The sequence below is a fragment of the Benincasa hispida genome, chromosome 6 (assembly GCF_027475165.1).
Source record: "Benincasa hispida cultivar pf3 chromosome 6, pf3_genome.v1.1, whole genome shotgun sequence".
Classification (NCBI taxonomy): domain Eukaryota; kingdom Viridiplantae; phylum Streptophyta; class Magnoliopsida; order Cucurbitales; family Cucurbitaceae; genus Benincasa; species Benincasa hispida.
In genome coordinates, this window is record NC_143483.1 from 1326055 (window position 1) to 1338776 (window position 12722).

The window sequence follows — 12722 nt, forward strand, 5'->3', positions numbered from 1 at the left end:
ACTTGAACTTGTTCATATTTCATAGACAAAAGTTGTTTATGAACGGGACTTAAAAAGACGACTTAGACTAAAATCAGTAGCCAGATTGTCTAGGTTAATGAATCCCTAGGTAGAACATTTAGCGGGAGGTACTTGGGATATAAGATGCTTCACTTAAACCTTTCACATTTCTTCTAAATAGTCCACACCGTGAGATCTACCCTCAGCCTCGAGGCACCTTTGGCGTGTCCCCCCAACGGATGGTGTTTGGGTAGGTCAATATCAAGGTAAATGGAGAGAGTGTTCATAGTAAGTAGGAGTGGGAAGTGCGACAGCATATCCCTCGGTCTCCCTCGTTTAATTGAATAAAGTTACTGCACATCGTCTCGAGGTACCCTGGAAGTGTCCCCCTAAAGGATGGCAGTTTTGCACGTTTCTTTGTTTCATCTTCTGTAAGAGGATAAGGTTAATTCCCTATGGTGAGCTCATTAGGGCGGGACTTTGGCACCGAAAGTGAGGGGTCACACTTACGCGGAATTGTTAAAGGTTAACAGTTTTTGACCGAATAAATGGTGGTTGTTAGGATCAGTTCCAAGAGTTGGTTCTGCCTAATGGTTGAGAATGTCTCATCTCAGCAAAGGGGCATCTGATCACCGGAGAAACCACAATCATGTAAACAGTTGAGCAAGTGGGAGATAGAAAAATCTATCATATAGGTCGATGCCCAATAGTTTAGAAAAGCTATGCGATCGTTTTGCTCATCGTCTAGCTGAGTGTCTATCGTGTAAGAACATTCCACGATCGTTTAGCTAACTCCAAGTTGTCGCTTAGTAAATCTAATTTACTTGACAACTTCTCCATGAGAAATTTCCAAGAGTGGAAAACTTAAAATCACAATTTTCCAAATCTTATTTCTTTTCTTACTAAAATTAGGAAACATTTTTCCTTTTATTTCACAGTTAACATGAAACCACCAATAACCTCCCACTCAATTGGTTATTAGAGAAAAATAGATTAATTATTTATTCTAAATATAAATGATAACTAACTTACCATAATATATTTATAACCTATAGTTTTAATATTTCATCTCATGAAACATATAAACCATAACTCTTTTTCTATTCCATGGTACTTAATGTAAATCTCATTTACATTAACCCCCTATTAGATGTATCTCATACATCGTAACGATCATATCATATATGATCGAATTACCTCTTGTCAATTTGAACATTTCAAATCAACACCAAGAACTAATCCTCAACTTGAATCCATTGAGCTACCAAGGGGACCTTATGGACTGTAGCTCGAAGCTCCAACGGTACATGAATAACTGACTAAACTCTTTAGTCATGGGATCCATCATCCGTTAACTACCAGGCACTCCACTAAAAACCGACAGTTGAACTTTCCTTACCATAGATATATTATGTGTCCATCTTAACCAATCAACAGTGCGACAACCCTTCATAGATCCCTCATAAGTACAGCTCGGCCAATAACCGTTACGCCCCTGTAGTTACATCTAACTCCTTAAGTACCATTGAATCCTCTAATGAACATAAGTCATAGTCCTACTATGACTGAGTCCTCACTTCCAAAGAGAAGCTGTGGCCACTATTTTCAAGCCCCAAAATTAGCCCTTAAAGAAGCAATCTATCTACTTACCCCTGCTTCGAGGAAGGAGTGAATTCCATCTTGTGTAAATGAGTTTCCAACTCCCAAATCAGATAAGTTCTCAAAAAGGTAGGCATGTTGAGTTGTCAATCTGGCCACTCTCACCCATATTAATCAAAAGACCACCTTCAAAGGCAAAATTTTCCAAAACACTCAGGATTGAAGTCATGTCACCTATGGTAATTTAGGTAAGATGTAAGTCTCTAGTATCAACGGCGTTATATATAGTCTAATCATCTCGTGGTCCGGTCTTATACAAACTCTTTGTATAGGACACCCCCGTTCGCATTTCTCTACATGAATGGTCAGGATCTACCATCTGTAATAGTTTACAACACTTGCAAACCTCTACAAAGCGGGTCGTATCCATAGTATCACCAGGATCAAGTATCCCACCTTAATCCTTATACTACAAACATATTTAGGTTATCACTTAAGGCATGATCCACTTGTATATCTCATATACATGCTTAAGTTTACATAAGATAACCATGGAGCTTTGTTTATTGGATATGAGTAAATACCAGAATGAAATAACAATTATTTTATTCATCAAACGATGTGTATCATTATAAACAATGAGACTCGGGGAGAATTAGGATACCAATCCCAACAATCTCCCACTTGTCCTAATGACTCGAGAGACAAATGTACAATACAATATAAAATATATACAATATATAATAAATTAGGGCATACCCCAGTATCATCTCCCCCTTGCCCTAGACAAGATGCAACATGTCCTACAGACCCAGACTCTCCAAGTGACCCTCGAACACTTTAGCCGTGAGGGCCTTTGTAAAGGGATCAGCAACGTTGTGCTCCGATGCAATCTTCATGACTATCACATCACAGCGATGCATAATCTCCCTGATCAAATGGTATTTTTGCTCTATATGCTTACCCTGACGATGACTCTGAGGCTTCTTTAAACTTACCATAGCCCTGTTGCTATCACAATACAGAGTGATTGGCAAATCCATATGTGGAACAACTTCCAAATCTGAAAGAAATTTCCCCAGCTAAACAGTCTTCTTAGCTGCTTCACAAGCGGCTACGTATTCGGCTTCCATAGCAGACTCCGCAATGCATCCTTGCTTGATGCTTCGCCACACTACAGCCCCTCCATTTAGAGTGAACACTGACCCCGATGTCGATTTGCAAGAATCTCTATCAATCTGAAAGTCAGAGTCTGTGTATCCTGTAAGGATCAAATCCTTATCTCCAAACATGAGCATGTAGTCCCTCATTCTCCAAAGATACTTGAGGATCGTCTTGACCACCGTCCAGTGATCAAATCCTGGATTGGACTACTACCGATTGACAATCCCTACTGCATAGCAAATGTCAGGCCTAGTACACAACATTGCATACATTAAGCTTCCTACAGCTGAAGCACAGGGAATCCGTATCATGTCCTCAACCTCTTGAGATGTCTTAGGACATTGATCCTTAAACAAAACGATTCCATGCCTGAAGGGTAACAAACCCCTCTTGGAATCCTGCATTTTGTACCTGATCAACATTTAATCGACGTACGATGCTAAGACGGGGCTAACCTTTTGTTTTTACGATCCCGAAAGATCTGGATCCCTAGAACGTACTGTGCCTCACCAAAATATTTCATTTGGAACTGGGCAGCTAGCCATTTCTTGATGTCAATCAGATACCCTACATCATTCCCAATAAGTAGGATATCATCCACATACAGTACCAGGAAAGCTACTGAATTGTTGGTGATCTTCTTGTAGACACAAGGCTCATCAATGTTCTGATCAAAACCAAACGACTTGACCGCAGTGTCAAATCTAATGTTTCATGATCGAGATGCTTGTTTCAACCCATAAATGGACCTATTAAGCTTGCAAACTTTTTACTCTTGATCTGGAATTGTAAACCCCTCTGGTTGAGTCATATAGATGGTCTCCTCAAGATTACATTAAGAAAGGCAGTCTTGACGTCCATTTGCCATATTTCTTAATCATAAAATGTGGCTATAGACAGGAGTATCCGGATAGACTTGAGCATGACAACAGGTGAGAAAGTTTCCTCATAGTCAACTCCCTCAACTTGGGTATAACCCTTTGCCACGAGTCGAGCTTTAAAGGTTTGCACCTTTCCATCTACACCTCTCTTTTGCTTATAGATCCACTTACACCCAATAGGTCTTACCCTATCATGTGGATCAACAAGCTCCCAAACATTATTGAAGTACATAGACTCCATTTCCTGGTTCATGGTTTTAACTCATTCATCCTTGTCAACATCCTCCATTGTTTTCTTAAAGGACAACAGATCCTCGACCCCATCATTAGAAATGACGTTTTGGGCTTCAATCAAACCCATGTAGCGATCCGGTGGGTTCATATCCCTCCCACTACGTCGATGCAGTCTCAACTCTTGAGCTGGTTGACTAGATGTTCCGACCTCAACAACCTTGTTGATCTGTCAGTCTGTTTTATTGAACCCTCAACAGTCTCAGTCTCACTAGAAATCTCACGCAAAACGAGCTTACTGAAGGAAATCGATCACAAGGATTTCCATGAGCAGTAGAAAGATCATTCTAAATTACAATCATATATGAACTTTACAATTACAGTCATAAACAGAAACATACGGTTATGCATTCATTACAAAAACTACAGCATGATAATACAAAAATTCAAGGAGAAATGCTACACACATTTGAAGACTCATCTCCACATTCCTTAATCATGAACGCTCGAACACAGCAACCTCAAACGCTCGTCTAACACGACCGCTATACTGCACGAACACCGCGCACCTGCACTCAGTAATCGCCGCAGTCACGAACACCCCAACAGCACGAACGGCCTCCACAGAACCTCGACGGCGTCAAGGTGTATGAAACCACCAAGAAGGCTACCTTGTTATTCTCAGGGTGAGAATCCAAACGGTGGGCTCTGTGTCGACTTAGATTGAGGTAGAAGACGAAGGAAACAACAATCGTGTAAACGATAGAGCAAGTGGGAGAAGACTAAACCTATCGTATAGGTCGATGCCCGATCGTTTAGCAAAAGCTAAGCGATCGTCTAACAAAAGCTAAGGGACCGTTTAGCTCATTGCTTAGCTAAGTGTCTGTCACCTACAAAACACTACACGATCGTTTAGTTAATCCAAATTGTCACTTAGTAAATCCTATTTACTTGACAACTTCCGTGAGATTCCGAGAGAGAAAAATCTCAAGCTTACAAACTTAACATTACTAAAATTAGGAAAACAATTTTTTTTTATCTCACGGTTACCATAAAACCACCAATAACCTCCCACTCAATTGGTTATTAAAGAAAAAGAATTAATTATTCAATAATTAATATTATTATAAATATAAATGATAACCAACTTATCATACTATATTTATAACCTATAGTTTTAATATTTTATCTTATGAAACATATAAACCATAGCTTTTTTTCCTATTCCATGGCACTTAATGTAAATCTCATTTACATCAATCCTCCATTAGATGTATCTCATACATCATACCGATCATATCATATATAATTGAATTATCTCTTGTCAATTTGAACACTTCAAATCAACACCAATAACTGATCCTCAATTGAATCCATTGAGCTACCAAGAGAACCTTATAGACCTGTAGCTCGAAGCTTCAATGGTATGTGAATAACTGACTAAACTCTTTACTCACGGGATCCACCATCAATTAACTGTTAGGCACTCCACTAAAGATCGACAGTTAAACTCTCCTTACCATATATATATTATGTGTCCATCTTAACCAATCAGAAGTGCGACAACCCTTCACAGATCGCTCGTAAGTACAGCTCGGCCAATAACCATTATGCCCCTGTAGTTACATCTAACTCCTTAAGTACCATTGATCCCTCTAATGAACATAAGTCATAGTCCTACTATGACTGAGTTCTCTCTTCCAAAAAGAAGCTGTGGCCACTATGTTCAAGTCCCGGAATCAGCCCTTAAAGGAGCAATCTCTCTACTTATCCCTGCTTCGAGAAAAGAGTGAATTCCATCTTGTGGATTGAGTTTCCAGATCCCAAATCAGACAAGTCTCCAAAAAGGTAGGCATGTTGAGTTGGCAATCTGGCCACTCTCACCCATACTAATCAAAGGACCGCCCTCAAAGGCAGGAGTTCTCAAAACACTCAGGATTTAGGTCGTGTCACATATGGTCGTTTAGGTGAGATGTAAGTCTCTAGTATCAACGGCGTTATATACAGAGTCTAGTCATCTCGTGGTCCGGTCTTATATAAACTCTTTGTATAGGACACCTCCACTCGCACGTCTCCACATGAATGGTCGAACATAGAACCAATCTTGTAGCCACTCATGGATATGCTCCAATAGCTTCGTGATTGATAGTTCTCTTGAATCTTTTAACACTCCATTAGGGCATTCTAGTGTATTTTTCGTCACCTTATCAAACCTATAATGGACTTGATAAACCCTTGCCCACCGTTGTAATCCAACCTCCTTAAGATAGTCCGTCACCCCGGGATATTGATGAAGCTTAACCCAAGACATATGAAACTCAAACATTCTATAAGCTTTCGCCACTAGATAGAAATGTTGGAATATGTTATATACATAGGGCATGAAATGCATCAGGGAATATACTTAAGATAAACTTTGCAATTGAGATGTGACAATCCAATATAATCATTAAATTCGGTACGTTTCCTACCGAAGCCTTCAAATGAGTCATGAACCAAGTCCATGATGCATCGTCTCACCATCTACAATACTAACGGAACATAAGTAATTTGTAATACGTAATGGTATTACATACCATCAAATGTATATATAGTTAATAACCACTTGTATTATCCGTGGAAAATTAAACTTTGATCTATGTTATCACACACATTCCCTTTCAATTCTATTTGAAGATTTTTTCTGTCTAAAATAAAAAGTCTTTTATTCGATCGATTACCAATATATTCCTTTGTTCTATACTTTTTTTTTTTTTTTTTGCCAATTGAATTGAATCTATTACATTTTTGTTCATATTGAAATGAATCGGAATTGATAAGGAGTTGGTCAATCATGCTCGAACTATTATAAGTGCCTATTTATTTTCTATTGGTATCTATGGATTGATCACAAGCCGAAATATGGTTCTAATGAATCGATAGTCAAAGTCATTCCATTCTGGAGACCTTCCTCAATCAAAAGATTGTATTTCTAAATTTTCATAAGGTCCCCCTGGAATTCCTTCCAAAGCTTGTTAAATAATTTTCACGGATTTTGTCATCTCAGCAAGTTTGACTAAATAACGAGCTAATGAATCTCCTTCTTTTTGCTATTGAACTTTCCAATCAAATTCATCATAACACTTATAACGATCAACTTTACGAAGATCCCATGGTATTCCAAAAGCTCGTAGCATTGGTTCTGAGAACCCTCAATTTATGACCTCTTCTCCAGAAATAATGCCTACTCCATCAACTCGTTCTAAAAAAAGAGGATTTTGTGTAAGTTTTTGATATACAGCAACCGCTGTAAAAAAATAATCGTAGAAATTTAAACATTTATCTATCCATCCATGAGGTAGATCAACCGCAGGTACCATTCCGCCCCTATGAAATAACACACTTTTTTGCACGTGGATCTACCTTTCGTTTGAGATCTATGATATTTATTGCTTTAACACGTCTCGTCCTCTTGCTAAAGAAATACGACCGATGATACAGATGGATATGTGAGATGATTGATAGAGGTTCCCTATATTGGAGAGTGGAAGGGGAAATCTCTATTTACATAACATAAAGGATGAGAATGAAGAACGGGCACCCAACCCATGCATTCTAAGCAGAGAGCTAACCTGGAATGGGATGCATTTGAGTAAAAGAAAGAACTCAACCGAAGAACTACAATTGAAACAAAACCAAGGAATTCAAACTAGTATCCACCTAGATACACAGATGAAAGAGTGACGCTTGAAGTTCAATCTCCCCACATTCTATCTCCATCTGAGCTATTGACGGCTACCAACCCCCGCTCTATCTCTTCTAAGTCATTGATAAGATATATGCTGTTATTCCCATCAATACACATTGTTATTAAAAACATACCTTTGTATTTCTCGTGAAAATCGGTCTATTAACAACGATTACTGGGTGGATGCAGTTAAAAAAATCCCTAATACACAGACCAAATGCCATGAAGACATACTTGTCCGACCTCTACTTCAATCTCAAATATCGTACTCGGACTTGCAAGCTTAAGTGCCTCGCCATATACTTTAACAATAGCTATGATCCTTCCGTCAATCCTTGTGCGAATATCAATCCATACTCTCTAGCGCGATAAGCCCATTTGTAACTTATATTCACTCCGTAATCTCATCGAACATTCTTAATTATATCCCTTGGGTGATTTGTTTGACCAACTTGTTCATATTTGGACTTGATTAAATGTCCAAACCCAACTTTTTGCTTGTCGATGATTAACCATTCTCATTTCAAGAGAACATATATGTTCGCTTGGATATTTCGTCACTTTGAAGGAATCACTTTCTTTCATTTTTTTTTCACAGATCTTCCACTTGCATTCCTCCACTAAACACCATACAGTTAGCAAGCTCTTTGTTGACTTCTTTACACGGTAGCCGAAGTTCTTTGTTATTGTAAGTATTGACAATTTAACTGACAAGTCATATTTTGAAAAGAAAATCTGACCAACTTTTATATCCTCGTCATTCAGACATTTATGAGGTATTGTGATGATATCATCATACGATGAGCCTTCTGATGGTCTGGGTATATCTATAACTGGTTGGGTTGGAACAGTGGAATGCATTTTATCCGAAGGCATCACCACTGGTGGGACAGGAGCATGTGGGGTTGGAACATAAATGTAAGGTGTTGGACTTGTTTGTAGTCCTGAAGTTTGTCCATATTCATGGTTAGTATCGAACTATGGAGTACATCTGGATTCATTTTTGTGATCAAACCAAGATTCACTTCGGTTATCCCTCAAGTTACATGGCTTAATGTGATCATCTAGTGAAAACTAGTGGGAATATTACGTGTTGGAATAGCAGCAAACCTAAAGTTTTGACTGGTTGGAATGGATTGGTTTGTTGGATTGCACTACTGGTACATATTGTCTGTGTGTACTCCATGACTTTCGTGAGGTGTAACTAATACAAATAACGACATACCGGATGCATCACTGCCTTCTAAAAAAAGCTAAGGTGTTCATCATTGATTATGTCAATCAGGGGAGTTGGGACCAATAGATTATAACAACATTTGATGTGTATATCAAACATATCCAAATCGATATTCAGTCATTGGTGCATAATGCTCACTAATTCACTGACCGTTATATCATTTCTAACCTTCAGACCTTTCATATGACCTCCAATATAATTTCTTTAGGATTGGTCCCATTTGTTGCATTTAGTGTCATAAATCTCGTATATCTTGTAGTTTGTATTTTGAAAGAACAAATTATTTACTTAATGAAATAAGAAGTATTTTATTTGACATACAGACTGCATTAATTCAATCCAACAAACTAAGATCCAAGGTTATGTGATGTCATTTGAACAGTATGTAGTAGACATACAAGTGGTTCATGTTCAAATTATAACCTAAAAGGTCTGCAGTAAATGGATAAGGTTGGTTGCATTATCTTGGTAACACTGCGGATACAACCCACTTTGTAATTGTTACATGAGTTGTAAATGTTACAGACAATATGAGACATATTGTTCATGTGGAGACATGTGAGAAAGGATATCTTATATAAAGAGTTTATACAAGATCGGACCATGAAATAATCGGTTTCTTTTTATAACACCATTACTTGAAGAAACCAATACTTCACTAGGATGACCATAGGTGACTTGGCCTTAATCCTGAGTGAGTTGTGAACTCTTGTCTATGAAGGCAATCCTTTTATCTGTATAGGTGAGAGTGGCCATGTTAGCCGACTCAACAAGCCTACCTTGGGGATTTGTCCGAGAAGGGAGCTAGAAACACATCTACATAAGAAGGAATTCACTTCTTCCCGATCATAAGAAAAGTAGAAAATGGCTCCCTCAGTTGATTCCAGGTCTTAAAGAATGAGGTCTCAACTTTTTCCTGGCCCGAGAGATGTTGGTTTATAGTTGGACTATAAACTACTTGTTCATTAGAGGAATCAGTGGTACTAAAGGAGTTAGATGTAACTATAGGAGTAAAACGATATTTTGACCTAGCTATAGTTATGAGCAATTTGTGAAGGGTTGATTTGATGTTGATTGGTTATATCCATGGACACAAAAAGACATTTATAGTGCGAAGAGTGAAGCCATCGACCTTTAGTGGAGTGTCGAGTAGTTAATGAATATTGATTGATTTAATTAAAAGATTTTAATTAAATAAACCTCATATCATTGGAGTTTTTAATCTGTAGGTCCATAAGATTTCCTTGTTAGCTCGCTATGGATAGTAAAAAGGAATGATTTGAACTGTTCAAATTAATTAAAGAAATTTTATATTAATATGATTAATATAAAGTATAATGAATTCTGATAGATATGATCTATAATTCAAACTATATTATAATAGAGATGTATTTGAATCAGATTCAAATATTAGATTTATAAATTGAATTCATAAAGAGATATATGCATATAAATATGTGATATTTGTATGTTAATTAAATCATTAACTTTATATTAAATTTGATTTAATATATAGTTATTTAATTTGTATGCTTATTAATTAAATAATAGTTAATTAATTAATTAACTAACTAAAAGGAGAAAAGTGGAAAAGCTTGGAGAAGGGGTTACCCTCTTTCCCTATAAATATACCATTATAACCCTTCTGGGGTAAGGGTTTGTTTTTGTGAAAAATAACCTAGCATCCACCCTTCCTCTCTAATCTCTCTTTTCCAAAGAGAATTTCTCTCAAAAATTCCTCCATCAAAAGATCTTGTAGCCCACACTTCCAATCCTTTTTTATTCCAAGAGAATAACAAGATAGTCTTAGAGGTGGTGTTCTTGTTCATTGAGAAGCTCGAGATTGTTCGTGACCTTTGAAGGGAAAAACGTGAATAAGAAAAAGATCTACGAGGGTGATTTCATTTATTCCCTTCTTCTTATTTAGGAGCATGCTTAGATCCTTTTTGTATGTTTATCCTATTGAATATTTTCATGAGTTCACTGATTTTTGTTTCTCACAAAATCGTTTTTCAAAATTGTAAGGCGATCTCACGCTTCTGCGAGAATTCATTTTCCTTCACCATTCCCCACAAAATCGTACAAAGATGTGAAGTAGTATCATTAATCTGCAATCAAATTAGCAAATTTTAAGCAATATCCCATAAAATTTTAAGAAATCGCTAGTAATTGATAAGCGATCACCCAGCTATTTATAAGTGTTCGCTTAATATTGTATACGGGATCGTGTATATATTACTAAATAATCGTTTATATAAAACTAAATGATCATTTATATATTATATCAACGATCGTTTATATAATACTAAATGGTCGTTTATGTAATACTAAACGAGTGTTTATATTGTAATAAACGATCATGTTTACAATATGATTGATGATTTAATACTAAACGACACTTATTATGAAAGCGATATGGGACAAGAAATACTGTAAAATATCACTTACATTCTCTCCGTTTCTAGATCTGACGAACAAATCTTGCTCTATATCCAAAGACACGATGAAATGAACAAAGATGAAAGTGATCGACAATGAGGATGTTAGGCTGAAACTCTAAAAGAACAATGGGAGAACTTCGTGGGGAGTTCGAGAGAAAGTGAATAACTGAGAGTGACCTTCCATTCTTAATATCAATGTTATTCAATGCTACTGGTAGAATATTAGTTGGGAATAAACACTTTGGTGGAATGCTAGTGTTGCATTGAATACATATTGAATGAATCCTTGAAGAAATCATTGAAGGAAGAGGACGAATGGCGCGGTCCGAAGAGTTTTTAAAATTAAGGGTAAAATTGGTATTTCACATGGGTAAAAGGTCAGTCATAAATAAGTTTTTAGGAAGAGGTCACTCATAACTCATAGAAAAATTTTTGGTTTTTGAGTCATTTTGTGAAATTTCCCTAGTTTGTTGTTAAATAGCATGCTCGAGGCTCTTTATAGCTTCTTATGGTTTTGGGTTTGACTCTCGTGTAAGACAAATATATTTTGTTTTGTTTTTCTTTTCAATTTTTACCTTTCTTTCTTTTATTTTTATATAATTTATATGTTAATTTAATTTTAAATTTTAAACTTTCCAATATTTAGTTTTTTTATTAAAAAATATTATTTTGATTTTTAAATTTCTAATTTTCAATAGGTATATTTAAGTATTTTTTTTTAACTAAATTTTAAATTTTAGAATATGCATGTTTATATATTATTCTAAATGTATTTTTTTCCAACATTGTTTAGAATTTTATTAATATATAAAATTTATTTACTAAGACATTTATTTAGGTTCAATTTAATATTTTGCAACCACAACATTGACATTTACATAATAATATAATTGAGTTGGATTTGAGTCGATATCATTCAAGACAAATGACTTGAGTGAGAAATAATACTGCAAATCAAATTGTAGCAACATATAAATAATAGAAGCAATCGTTTTATCATTATTAATTTTGCAGCGAGATTTATATATATTTGATAATGTAAATGTTAAATAATTATTTTTTTATATTTTAATGCATGCCAAATATTTTTAATTTTACATAATGAAATTATATTTAAACTATGAAATAGAAGAAATATAAATTATGAAATAGGATAAAATGTAAGGGGAAAATAATTTTAAAAAAAAAACGAGGAACATGAATTGATTATCAAACAATTTTCTTTTTTGTTTCTTTTTTCAAGAAACAAGAAATAGAAATAGTTACCAAACATATTTCTGTTTTTAGTTCTTAAAAAGTAGGAAATATGAAGCAAGAAACGAAAAATGAAAAACGGGAATGTTATTAAACGGGCCCTAAAGGTTGAAATAGTGTGTTACCATCTTCTGATCGATGTTAAGTCCAAAATGGAACCTTTGGTTTGAGATTACTACGGAGACATG